The sequence below is a fragment of the Sciurus vulgaris genome, assembly GCF_902686455.1.
Source record: "Sciurus vulgaris genome assembly, chromosome: 17".
NCBI lineage: Eukaryota > Metazoa > Chordata > Mammalia > Rodentia > Sciuridae > Sciurus > Sciurus vulgaris.
The window spans coordinates 57,351,882-57,365,281 of record NC_136478.1 but is presented as its reverse complement, the minus strand read 5'-3'; the positions used below and the strand labels follow the sequence as shown (position 1 = coordinate 57,365,281).

The following is a 13,400-nucleotide window of genomic DNA, read 5'->3' as shown; positions in this document are numbered from 1 at the left end:
AGATACCAGCATGTGTGGTGACGGGAAGCTGGCCGGCCCTGCTGGGGCGTCCTCGGCATCCTGAATATGCTCGGTCTGAAGCAGCATGGATCTCCACACTCCGTACCAGTCACATGCCATCCCTTTAGCCTCCAAGAGGGAGGCAGCAAGTTTTCTAGCTGATGGGGAAACTGAGGCAGAGTGGTGGGGACTCTATTCCAGTCCCAGGTGGCTCAGCCAGACCCGCCTTCCCAGCACCAGTCCTGGCCCTCCCACCCCTGTGGACCTGGGGGCTCACAGCTGGGAACCACAGTTGTGTTAAGGAGACCCCCGGAAAGGAAGGAAAAGGAAGGAAGGAAAGGAGAGCAGGAACTCCAGCCGCTGGGCAGCAGCCCTGGACGGCTGCAGGATGAGAGGCAGGAGAGGCCACTTCCCAGTGTGGGGCTTGGTGCTTTCTGGCCTTGGTCCCTGTAACCAGGAGGCAGTGGGGCTTCCGAACACAACATGGCCCCGGGGCCAGGCCACCCGGGGGCCCCCACTCTGCTTCGCAGCAGCTGTGAGGTCCTGGGCAGGTCAGTTACCTGCGCCACGCCTCACTGTCTGCCTCCGTAGACTGGGGATGCTCATGGCACCTCCCTCCCGAGTTCCTGTGTGCTAAACAAGCCACTGCTTGCAGAGGCCGCGCCCAGGCCTGGACAGGTGACCCAGCCAGTGCTGGACGTCATCACTGTGCCTGCCCACAACTGGGTACAGCTCTTAACCAGATTCACAACCCCCGAGTCCTTCCCCAATTTTCAGGCTGGGGAGTCTGGCATGTTCCTCTGGAGAAAGGTCTGGGCCTCCGCAGATTCCAAAGAAGACCTGAGTTCCCCTTCTCCTAAATTAAGAAGCACCACATGTCCATAAGGACATGAGAGACAAAGGCGTCTTGCCAGCCCCCGCAGGCAGGCCAGAAAGCTGCCCTCCACCAGCTCCAGTGCCCTGTCCCACGTCTCCCACACGCCCTCACACCCCCATCTGACCTGTGAGGAAACTCACTCCTGAGCCCAACCCAGAACCACACCCTCTGATCCTTCGTCCATTTCCTTTTCTCCTAAGCCCTGGAGTCTGCTCAGATCCCCCAGCACCAATCCAGTGTGAAGGTCATTCAGCAACACCCACGGTGGCCAGCCCGAGATACACCCTGAGGGAGGACAGCAAGGGAGCTGCACGGGAGGAGCAGGGCCTCCTGGGGCCACGGTCCCTCCACCATGGGCGTGGCAGGCCAAGCAGGCAGAGCGACCCTGGGCCAGGAAACCAGATGAGGAGCAGAGACCGGACCACGTTGGTTCTAGGGCAAGGTGAGGGCTCTCTACCTGAGGAGGCCAGACTGCAGTCAAGTCCCCGGCCGCCTCTCTTCCACCTATCCCTGAAGCAGCCATCTCTCTGTGGCCACTCACATGTTCCAGGGTGGCTCCTGCCCCTCCCCCACCAAAACCAGGAAATCTTCCAGAACATCGGTGTCCAACCCAGAAGGGCAGGTCTCAAGTCCAGCTGAGCCAAGACCTTCCTGGAAACCCCCACTTTGCTCAGGAGCACTGATCTTTGCCTGCTTGGACTCTCCTCCCCACAGGTGTGCAAGCCGCCTGGGGCAGGGTTCTCTGAGTCCCTTCCCTAGACTGCACTCAGTGCCACGGCCTCTCCTCTCTCCATCCCCACCAACCCAGGGCTTCTGTTCCCCGCAGCACAGGCACCTCTACCCTGTCACCACCACCAGCTACTCAGGTCCATAACCCTGGATCACACTAGACTGGCCCTTCTCTAACCTCATCCTCATCAACAAGGCCCCACCCCAGTCTCAGGCGGTCTAGTCAGGAAGCTTTAGCTGGCCTGTGGGGACATCTCAGGCTCTATGTGACCTCTCTGTTGCCCATGCCTTGCCCAGAAGCTGGCCTCGGAAGCCCACTCTCCTTCTGGAAGCCTGTCTGAGTGAGCACCCCAGCATGCTCTCAGAGCGATGCCTCCTCCCCAGCAGTACTGCTACAAAGCTCAAATACAGACCTCACCTCACCTCACAGATCAGCCTCGCCTTCCTCCCCTGCCCTGAGGCAGAGCTCTGGGGGAAGAGGCCCAGGGTGAAGGCCCATTAGCCCGCAGGAAGCAGATTTCAGCTCTGCAGCAACCTGCCTGTGGCCTTGGGCAAGCCAGTCTCTACTCTGCCACAGCAGGGAGCGGGGCACTTGGGGGTCGGGTCTGGGGGAGAATTTTAAGTGAACGGTACTGACTGCCTTCTGGGAGAACATGACCGGGGATGCAAAAGATAAGGGGCAAACAGCAGCAAAGCAACATCCAAACCCCAGCAGCAGGAGGAGCACTCCGTGAGGTGAGGCCTGGAGGGGGAGGTCCAAGAGCAAACAGCCTGAGGGCCAGGCGGGGCTGCCAAATGGAGAGGAGGCAGGGACACTGGGAGGTGGCGGAGCAGGGACAGAAACAAAAGGGAGTCTTACAGGCAAACACACCTTTCCTACCACACATGCAGTTGCTATACTTGTACTACATGTCACTGAATGTTACATGAATATGTGTATGTATGTACACGCACACGTTTACTTATCTATTTATTTATTGCAGTACTGGGAATTGACCTCAGTGCTTTACCACTGAGTCACATCCCCAGCCCTTTTTATTTTTTATTCTGAGACAAGGTCTTCCTAAGTTTCTGGGCGTCTCACTAAGTTGTTAAGGATGGCCTCGAACTTGCCGTCCTCCTGCCTCAGCCTCCTGAGTAGCTGGGATTACAGGTGTGCACCATGGTAGCTGGCTATATAATACACTTTTAAAGCAGATTTTGTTAGAAACAGAGTTAAATGACTATCTCCCACCTCTGCTAGAGTCTGGTCAGGAGCCCCTTAGGCCCAGAAGTTGGCTCAGTGTACTGCAGCAAGTGGAAGCACAGCTCCTAGCTCCTTAAGGCTCTAAATAAAGACACAGGAACAAGGAAGGGGACATGCTCAGGAGGGGACAGAGGGCTGGGCCAATGGTGAACTCTGTTCATCCAGATAAGGACATGTAAATCTAACAGAGAAAAAACAGATCTGCACACAGCAGCCTTGAGACTTGGGCAGCACACCGCAGGCAACCGTGGGATCCAGAAGGCAAGGACGGCCCAGGACACAGATGGCATTTTATCAACGCCGAGATTCACATCTCACAGATGCTTAGACCTGATGAAATACGGCACGTCTGGCTTCTACTTCCTGCCGATGCAGGGGCAGCACTGCAGGATCCTGGGAGCAGTGGGCAGGCTATTCCCCTGACAGCACTCCGGGCTCATACCTGGGCCCTGGGGAGGGGGCCAAGGTCAGGACGGCAGCCTCTACAGACCAAGGTCCAGTGCTGCTGCAGCACCCTGCCAGGGCCTGCAGGTTTGCTCTGCCACCGCAGATAGGGGCTTAGGGCTCTGCGGGATGGGCCGCCTGCAGAGGAGCTGTGCTACGACAGGTCTATTACCAACGATGCCCCAGACACCGGGACCCCCAGTGGATCTGGGTGAGCCTGGGAGGGGCATTTTATTTATTTTTTTGGGGATAGTTACTGAAGACTGAACCCAGAGGCACTCTGCCACTGAGCTACATTTCTAGACCCTTTTTATTTTGACAGTTGCTGAGGCTGGCCTTAAACTTAGCTTTAAACCCTACCTAGCAGAGACCCTCCTGCCTCAGCCTCCAGAGTTGCTGGCATTACAGATATGTGGCACTGGGTTTGCAAGGGGCATTGTAAACACATATGTCTGGTCATCTGGAAGCAGACGGGCACGTTTTGGGAAATGGATAGGGACTCCACACCCAAGTTCTCCATCCCTAAGACATGTCCATCATTCAGTTATCCATTCATTTATTCATTCAACAAACATCTAAGGGGTCCCCACCATGCGTCACAAACTAAGAACACATAGAATGCAGCCTTCAGTTTGTCATCTCCTGCAGCTTAGAGTCTGGTGAGAGGCCAGGCTGGAGAAATGCTCCATGTCAGTGCAGTGGCGCCCACCAGCATCCCAGCAACCTGGGAGAATCACCAGTTCTAGGAAGGCCTCTGCAACATAAGAGAGACTCTGTCTCAAAATTAAAAACAAACAGGGCTGGGGAGATGGCACAGTGGTCAAGCACCTGTGGGTTCAAGCCCAGTACGAAAAGAAAAGAAGAAATGCTCCCCAGAAGAGGACAGGTTCCTGGGGTGACGGTGAACGGGGAGACCTTCCCTAGACAAGGGGGTAGGCCTGGGAAGAGATCCTGAGCCAGGAGAAGGGGCCAGAGGAGGAGGAAGAGGAACTCCAGGGAGGAAGGCAAGTCCTGAATCCAAGATGCTGAGCAAAAGGAAGGGCTGCAGAGTCGGGAGGCGAAGCAGCAGGGGCTGCTGCAGGGAGGGTGGCCGCTGCAAGGGAACTTCGGGCAGTGCTGAGAACCAGCATCTTGATGGGATGAGTTCCACAGGTGCACACGCTGGTGAGACTCGGCAAAAGGCATGCTCCAGCTCTGTGCGCTTTACTGTATATAAATTATGCCTCAATGAGAAAGGATTGGCAGGAAAAATATACAGCAATCCCTGTCTTTTTTGGGGAGTACCAGGGATTGAACCCAGGGCTACCTAACCACCGAAGCACATCCCCAGCTTTTTTTTTTTTTTTTTTTTTTTTTTAATTTTGAGACAAGGTCTTGCTAAGTTATCAGGGTCTCTCTGAGTTGCTGAGGCTGGCTCTGAACTTGCCTCAGCCTCTGGAGTCACTGGGATGAGAGGTGGAACGCTCCGAGAGCTCCAGAGGATGCCAGAACCCTACCTAGCAGAGACAGAACCAAACCCCACCCAGACTCTCTCCTACACAGACACACACTCACATGCCAGGCACAGGGAGAAACTAACTACTAACACAACAGGACGGCTGCAAGGAAACACGGAGACAGGCCTGTGGGAAGGTGGTCTCTGAAACCCTCTGCGGCACCGCACCCCCCCCTCCTGCCGCCCACCTCCTGAAACAGCAGGGGAGTGGGGCTGCTGCAGGTAACCAAGCTTCCCAGGAAAGGCCAGGCTAGGGAGGGAATGAGGTCAGCGCAGGGACGGCGGCCGAACCCAGGGCAGCTCCTCTCTGGGAGGACTCTGTCACCCACACTGGGTGTTCAAATTGAAGGTGCTGGGGCTGTGGCAATCCCCCTGCCCTGTGCCACACAGTGGACAGGAGGCTCCCTGGAGCTTCGTCTGTGAGCATCCTGGGGCATGGAGTCACTCCACCTCCAGATTAAGGAGGCCGCAGGCCCCCAGGGTCGTTAACAAGGTTCCCACAGCCTCAGACAGATACCCTTGCTCACTCCCCACCAAGGCTGCCCAGCTGGGACACAGGGGACATGAGGGGTCACCAGAACTCAGCAGGCCTTTCCAAGCACCGGAAGCATGTCAAAGCCAGAGAGCAGAGAGCAGAGGGGCAGAGTGGAGAGCTCCAGAGGCATCGGCCCTTCCTGTGACATTCACACATCCTGGAGCACGTTTCTGTCCCCAGCTCAGGAGCACACCCAGAAGCAGTGACTAATGACACTAGCTGCTGGTTGTTTACTCTGAGCCGGGCACTTGAGGAACATTTTTCCAAGTAAGACCTTATTTAATAATAAGACCTTGAAAGAAGCATCTATTCTTACTCCTGTGCTTTGGTTCCTCCAACCTGCGCTTGGAGAAGGGGACTAACCAGGCAGCAACTCAAAAGTTAGACAGGGCAAAACGGACTCAACCTGGCGGGGGACCCAGTCACCCCTCATCTTGGGGACATGTCCCTCCATGCTCCTGCTGCTAGTCCCACTTCTTAATTCCCCCTCAATTTCAACATAGGACATCAGAACCTATGTTTCATCCTGCACACATCCAGGTGTGAACTCCAAACCCGTGGAATCAGAAACATCTCCCTCAGTGTGAGACCTGTGTGCCAGACAAGGAACTCGCCAAGGTCCCAAAGAGGGACTCTTCTCCAGAGAAAAAGGACAACCCAGTCAGGTGCAGTGGCACAGGCCTGTGATCCCAGCAATAGGGAGGCTAAGGCAGGAGGATAAAGAGTTCAAAGCCAGCCTCAGCAAAAGTGAGGTGCTAAGCAACTCAGGGAGATCCTGTCTCTAAATAAAATACACAATAGGGTTGGGGATGTGGTTCAGTGGTCAATGCCCCTGAATTCAATCCCCAGTACACCCTCCCCCAAAAGAAAAAGGACAACTCAGCCAAAGTCCCCACCTTGCTGCCTCAGTTGCTCCAATCAGGGAGTAATGTCACCTCCCCCATAGAATAACACAGTCCCTGGAGGTGGTGAAAAAGTCTGGACCCCAGAAGTAATAACGCCACTAAGAACAGCTGAAATAACTGATGTCTGGAATTAGCTTTAAAAATTGTCCAGCAGGGTGGCCACACCTGCAATCCCAGCAACTTGGGAGGCTGAGGCAGGAGGATTTCGAGTTACAGGTCTGTCTCAACAATTTAGTGAGTCTCTGTCTCAAAATAAAAAATACAAAGGTCTAGGGATGTAACTCATTAGTAGAGGAGCCCTGAGTTTGACCCCTGGTAGCAAAATTCATTAATTAATAAATAAACCTCCAGCAAAAAAGAAAAAGAAAATGTGCAGGGTGGGGGAGGGAGTGACAAACAAAAAAAATCAGCAGAAAATTGTTGGAGAAGCTGCTGATGCTGACATGGAGTTGGCCATGCCATTCTCTCAACTCTTAGTGTTTTAGGGGACAGTAAGAGGACTTGGGTGCTTTAAATTTCCCATAATAAGCAAAATGAAGTTGTGGAGCCAAGCCCTGTGCTGAGTTCTCTGAAACTATGGTCATTTGCGCTTCACTGGGGGAGCTCTTCACAGACGAAGACACTGAGGCCTGCGAGGACGTGACGGCCTCCGCTGCGCCCTCTGCTTCTCTGTCTGAGAGGCCAGTGCTGGGACTGGGGGTGTGGCTCAGCGGCAGTGCCGTGCTGGACACTGAGACCCTGGGTCTAATCTCCAGCACCACAAAAATAAGTAAATAAAAGTTGTAGGGCACAGCAAAAGAATGTGGATGTCTGACCCCAGGGGAGACTCTGCTCCCTCAAAACAACCACCATAATGCCAGCCACAAACTTATCCGAGGCTTGCCTGGACCTAGCACCGCCGTAAGCACCGACAGCATGAGTGCACCCGAGAGTCTCCCTGAGCTCGTTCTTCCAGGCGAGGAAACCCAGGATCACGCCTGATGCTGGCTGGAGCCGCCGGCTCTGTGCCTTCGACTGCCATGCAGTTTAACGGAATGCCAACGCTGTGCCTCCTGCGCCCTTTGGGAAGACAATGGGTGCCTTTCAGAGTGCCAGAGAGCCGGCATGGGTCCCACAGTAATCAGTGAGGACAACACCAATGTCAAAGTCTGCTGTAGGCCCCGCCTGGTTCAGCCATCACGCAGACCTAGGAGAGGGCACGCAGCCTGTGCTACAGACAAGAAAACTGAGACCCAGAGAAGGGGTCCCTCGCCCAAGGTCGTGCTGCAATAAAGCAAGGTCAGCATTCCCTCTGGTGCCCAGCGGGGTTGAAAAGGCCCCAGGAGAAAGAGCTGCCTAAGCCTGAAAAACCACGCCCCCACTGAGCTACCTAGGCCTTTTAGGTGCCACGTAGCCCTCATAACCACCTGACAAAGCAGGTGCCAAAAGGAACCCATCTAACGGAGGGGGAAACTGAGGCCCTGAGCCAGCAAGCCAGCAAGTCCCTTGCCCACAGCCAATCAACCAGCAAGTGGCCAGGGAGGGATTCAAACTGACAGCCGGGTTCCAGAACCCATGCAGCTGACCTCCACACCAAGTGGCAAGCACATGATGCAGGCCACAGGCAGGAGGAAGAGACGAGGAGGTCACCAGAGGTAAAGACACGTGAGCCCGCAACACAGGCTGCCAGGATGGGACTGGCTGGATGAGACGGACCAGGACGGAGAACAGCTTCCTGCTAGTTACAGCATCAAGGGTGACTCTAGGAGCCACCAAAAGATAGTGCAGGCCCGGATCCAGCAAGCCCACTCCTGGACACCTGCGTCCAGCCATGCTCACGTCTCAGGAAGACATGGACACCTGCCTTCCTACTCAAACACGGCAGCATTTAGGAACACCGCCACACCATGACAGGAACCAAGGTTTGTCCACCCAGGGGAACACCACGAAGCCACAGAAAGAATGAAGACTCTGTACAGGGCTCCCGGGGACCCCAGGTGAGAAAGCACAGGCAGAACAGGAGAGCTGCCACCATCTGTATAAACAAGTACTGTGGAAGACTTGGTCCTCATATAAATGTTGCACACACAACTTCAGAATCGAGAGCTGGCCGGGGAGGAGAGCCAGGGACCACAGATGCCAGGGAGGTCTGGTATTCTGACTCTGTCCCATGTGCATTTATCACTTAGGAAAAAAAGCAGCCACGGAGAAGTGGCTTCCTCCTTGGGAGCCTTCTCAGGCCACCCAGACAGAATTAATCAAATCCCACAGCAGCTGATCCAGCATCCCTCCCCTCTGCCACCTCCTGCTGGACTGGGTCCCAATATCATGACTGATCCCCAGGGTCCTGGCACACAGTAGGCCCTCAGGAAGTTTAATTGAGAACAATGAAGGAAACAAAGGCTCTCTGCTTCCCCTGCCAAGAGCCAGCCACCTACCCCCCATGAACACATAACTCACACACAAAACTAATTGTCACCAAACTGGAAATGAATTCAAAAGCTCTCCCTCCCCAAAGGGAAAACTTGCATGTCACTGAGACACAAAGGCTTCAGTCAATTGGGACAAAACTCAAATGGGGGTGCTGCAGGCCAGTGAGAACGCCATGGAAGGATGGGGGAACCCCTGGGGACCATTCAACGGAACTCTTCCCATGTGGCTCTGGTGTGGCAAATTCCATGCCACTGGGGAGCAAATTCTGGCAAGAAAGGGGCCGAAACACCAGAGGGAGAGGTGGGCAAGCAGGGGCAACTCACTCTGCTGGGGAAGGAGGGCACAGGGTCCAGGGCACAGGCCCAGCTCAGGTGCCAGGGGCTGCGTCCACTGTAAGAGAGTGCCTGGGCGGGGGCCACAAAAAAAACAGTCCAGGACAAGATAACCATGCTCCCTGCCCCCACCCTGTCCCCTTAGGGTGGGAGAGGGGAAGCAGCAGCCCCTCGCTCCCCAGCCCAGGCGGCTGGAAAGGAATGCCATGCTTTCCTGTTTCCAATTAACTCCCCCATCGGCGGCCCTCTGCATTCTTGAGCCTAGGAGTTAAGATAGTCTGGGGGTGGGGGCCACTGGGAAGGTTGGCAGCTGGTCCTAGGGTTAAGGAGACCTCCCCTCTGCCCCGTGGCCCCAAGGCTTGGCGCTGGCCCTCTGGTCCTTTGTAGCCTTGGGATAGACCCCACATCTCGAGGAAAGGTTGAGGAAGGTCCCAGAGGCCTCTGGGAAAGAAGTCAGCAGGTGTGGGGGGTGCAGGAGTGCCCCCCTTGGGCCTTTCTCGGCTTCTCCCACCTACCCCAGGACCAGCTCCTCCTTTCAGGAAGCACCCAAGCTGAGACTATTCCCAACAGCTCCTCTCCTCCTGCCCCACCCCGAGGGTGATTATTACTTATACCTGTCATATCACCAAGTAACATCAAGGAGGGGACAATGGCTGGGGAAGCAGGGAATCCCTCAAAGTCCCTGACATCAGAGCCCATGAGGTACGGCCTCTCCAGTTCCGTTGACAAATATGGTGTCCCCTCCCCACCAGCCCCTGCAGTCTGGCCTAGAGTCCCAGCTCAGCCTGGAACACAATCCTGGACTCGGTGTGCTCATCTGTAGGATGGCCTCACTCACTGGTAAGCTGGGCCAGGACCAGCCGCCACCCCTGCAGCTAAATGTATACGCAGCACCAGTTAGTGTGCAGGGGTGGGGTCCCCAGTCAACAGAGCTGCAGGGAGGGGCAAGTGTCACTGAAGTGGAGTTCATCCAGCTGCCTTTCCCGACCGCAGGGGATGCTGGGGCAGAGGCACCCAACACTCCTCCCCAACGCCCATGGCATCCATATTCCACCTGCCGAACGGTGAATATAAACCACACATCTGGATAATGCCCTCACCCACCTAGAGGTCAGTTAAAGGAACTATAATCATCCTCAAGTGCCAATGAAGAAACTGAGTGAGCCAGGTAAATGACCTGCTTAAGGTCACAGGGTGGAACAGCGGGTCTGACACCCGAGTTTTCTGCCAGCTGCCTTAGGTGCCATGGTGGGTCACAGGGCAGAGGGACATCAACCATGTCAACAACAGTTCCAGCCAGTTCAGCTGCCTCTGAGCAGGGTTGAGCGGCAGCAAACAGGCCAAGTCTCCACTCAGATGGAGAAGGGGGAGGGTGACAGGAGTGCCAGCTCCTAGGTGCCCTCAGCCCCTGACTCAGTCAAGGTCTGAGGCTCCCCCTGCCCTACTCACACCTAAGACCCTCCATTCCTGTAGGCAAATTGCTCTGCCCTTGCCATAGCTCAAATATCCCAACTTCAACCCACTTCCAGATGCTTCTAACCCCTTGCCCAAACCAGTTCTCATGGAAAAACATCTGGCAGCTCCTTCCAGGTATTATCTATAGTTAAGACCCAGGTTCACTGAAATCAAAGAAACAAAGTGCCACAAAGAGTCCAATAGTTTTGAGGTAGGTTGGAAAAACTCTTAAGTGGTTCTGCATTGGGGCTTGTTGTGACCCAGGGTTGTGCGGCCCAAAACAAGCCCTTTAACCTTTCTGGGCCTTGATGAACCTGTCTGCAAAATGGGAAAAATAACTGCCCCCACTTCCTTCTCTGATGGTGGTCAGCTGCAAATCACTTAGCAGGAGCCAATCCATAGAACTCCCAGGGTGGGGAGATGTTGTTATTTCCGGCTTCTGGGAGATGGGGGAATGTCTAGGGGAAGCAGGGGAAGTGAACAGACCATGGTTGAGTCCTATCAGGCATGGGAAAGCGTGGTCCCTGAGCTCTCTGCCTCCCCATTTTCCATTTAGAGGTGGGGGTCAGAATTGACAGAGCCCCGACCCCTAGCCCAAGTGTGGGAAAGGGTGAAAGCACAGCGCAGCTGATCATAAATGTCAGGCCTCCGAGTTCTAGGTGTTTCCAGCTTCCCTAACGAGTGCCCTGCGGAGGTGCAAGGGAAATGCAAACGCTCACTACATCCCCAGATTTTTATTACACTATTGGGGGGGGGGGGGACAAAAGGGGATGAGGGTCTGGACTGGTGCTAGGCAGGAACCACAGCCCACAGACTGAGGACACCAGAGGGCTGGGACCTGTCACTGGGGCCTCCCCTGGAGAGCTGACCCAGCGGCCTCTGACCCCACCTCCGGGGAGGCTCAGCTGCTCAGAACCACAAAGCAAAACAAAGGGGCGCGGAGAGGAAGGAGCCACGGTGCCTTCCAATCACCGCTGGCGCCCGAGCTGGAGTCCGCGCCCTCCCGCGGCTCCTCGCCCGGTCCTCCGCTGGCGGTGGACCGGGGCCTGGGCGGCCCCTGGTCCCTTGTCTCCCCGCGGTCGCCCGTGACAGGAGCCGGGGAAGCAGCGGAGGGGCAGCCAGGGATGGGAAAACCAGATGGCTCCATCCCTCCGCCCTCCTCCTCCATCCCTCCCCGGTGTCCGCCGCCTGGCCGCCCTCCGCAGGGGCCCAGGGAGGCCGCGGGCCCGGCTCGTCCCGGCTCACCCCGGGGAAAGGGTTGCCTTTGTCTAAAGGTCACCACCCGAGCGCGGTGCCCGGGCTGGGCCTGATGCCTCTCATTCCCAGGCCGACGGGGTGGCGACCGGGGACCGCCCCAAATCTCGGGAGGTGACAGGAGCAAGGCTCACCTTCCCCCCAGCCCCCCTGTGACCGCCCCCTCCGGGACCAGCCAGCTGGGGGGCGCGGGCGGGGGTCAACTCCTTTCTTCGCTGGGGGTTGGGGGGCCAAGTCAACTCCTTTCATTGTTTAGGGGCGGTGGGGGGGGGGGGAGACCCAGTGGCCTCCTTCCCCATCTATCCCTCCCCAGCTTGCGGAGGCCCCTTTTCTGCTCCGCACCACCGGGAGGGATTTGGGGAGGGGGCGCAGGGGACGAACGAGAAGGGGACGTGAAGGCTCGCCGCCTCGGCCGGGAAATCACTACCCGCTGCCCCAGTGCCCTCGCCTTCCCCGAAAGGCGGGGAGCAGGGCGGGGGGAGGGGGCGCCGAGGCCGGGGGGGTCTCCCCGCCCCTCCCCCCGTGGAACGTTAGGTCTCGTTTTTCCGCCGCTCCATTGTATCCCCGGCAGCCGGCGGGAGGGCCGGAGAGGCACCGGGCGCCGGGTTTGGGCAGGGGAGCTGGGGAGGGGGGGGGTCCCCGCAGGATCGGGGCGGCGGCGGCGCTGGGAGAGACCCGGGGTGGGGGGGTGCCGGTGGTGGTGGGCGCCGAGCAAAAAAAAAAAAAAAAAAAAAAGAGGCAGCGGACGCTGCGCCCCGGTTGGGGGGCTGAGAGAGTGAGTGTCGGGGGGGTGGGTTCGGCCCCGGCTCCGGCTCCCCCCACACACACCCTCGCCGCCAACCCCCACTCCCCCCTCGCTTTTGCGCCCTGTCACAGCCCCGACTCGCAGGTAGAGAGAGTTAAGAGATTTAAAGAGAAATTGCTACATTGTGAGAAACTCACCCTGATGTTTGAGCAGCCGTCGGCGCGGGGTCTCCGAGACGGCCCCGCACGGGCTGCAAAGGGAGGACCCAGAAGGGGCCGACCGGCCGGGCCGGTCAGCGCACTGCCTGATCGCATGGCGGCCGCTCGGCTGCGCGCCGGGCCCCGCCGCCGCCCCGCGCCGCGGCCCGCGCGCCCCGGGCCCGCGCCCGCTCCGGGGAGCGCCCCTCGGGTGTGCAAAAAAAATTTTTTTAATTAAATGCAAAAGAAAAAAAAAACCTTGCAGGTTTTTGTGTCCCGCCCCCCCCTCCTCTTCCTCCTCCTCTTCCTCCTCCTCCTCCTCCTCCTCCCTCCGCCCTCGCCGGGGGATGGGCTTGCGGGAGGCCCCGCCCCGCGCCTCCGCCAGCCAGCCCGGGCCTGGCGACGCCGAGCGGCGGGCCCGGGAGCGAATGGGAAGCCGCGGCCGCCGGGCGCCCTGCGCTCGGGGCCACCCCTCCCCCCGTCGGCCGGGAGTTTGGGGGTGCGCCTGCCCGGGCTTCGGTAGTTGTCCGCTGCCGGGAGCGGTGCTCCGGGTGGCGGTGTAAGGCGAGCCGAGGGGCTTCGGCGCCCTGATCCCCGCGCCTGGCCCGCCTAGAAGGGGACACTGTGCACCCTGGGCGCGCCCCTCGAGGCGGGGAGGTGGCGTGGCGGGACGACGCACCCAAGGGGCGCGGGGAAGGTTCGGACAGGTGGTGGGAGTCGAGGATAGAGGAGGAGATGAGTCCCCGGAGGCGACGGCGAAAGCGCACGGAGTCG

The 13,400-nt window shown here is 57.7% G+C and overlaps 1 protein-coding gene across 1 annotated transcript in view; it reads right to left on the bottom strand.

Annotated features, from left to right (window-relative positions):
- The window catches only part of BICRA (BRD4 interacting chromatin remodeling complex associated protein), a 71,446-nt gene extending 58,582 nt beyond the window's left edge, over positions 1-12,864 (bottom strand). Inside the window, 1 exon segment of the mRNA XM_079119039.1 lies at positions 12,627-12,864. The gene's annotated coding sequence lies outside the window, so the exon portion shown is untranslated.
- Between the last annotated feature and the right edge of the window lie 536 nt (positions 12,865-13,400).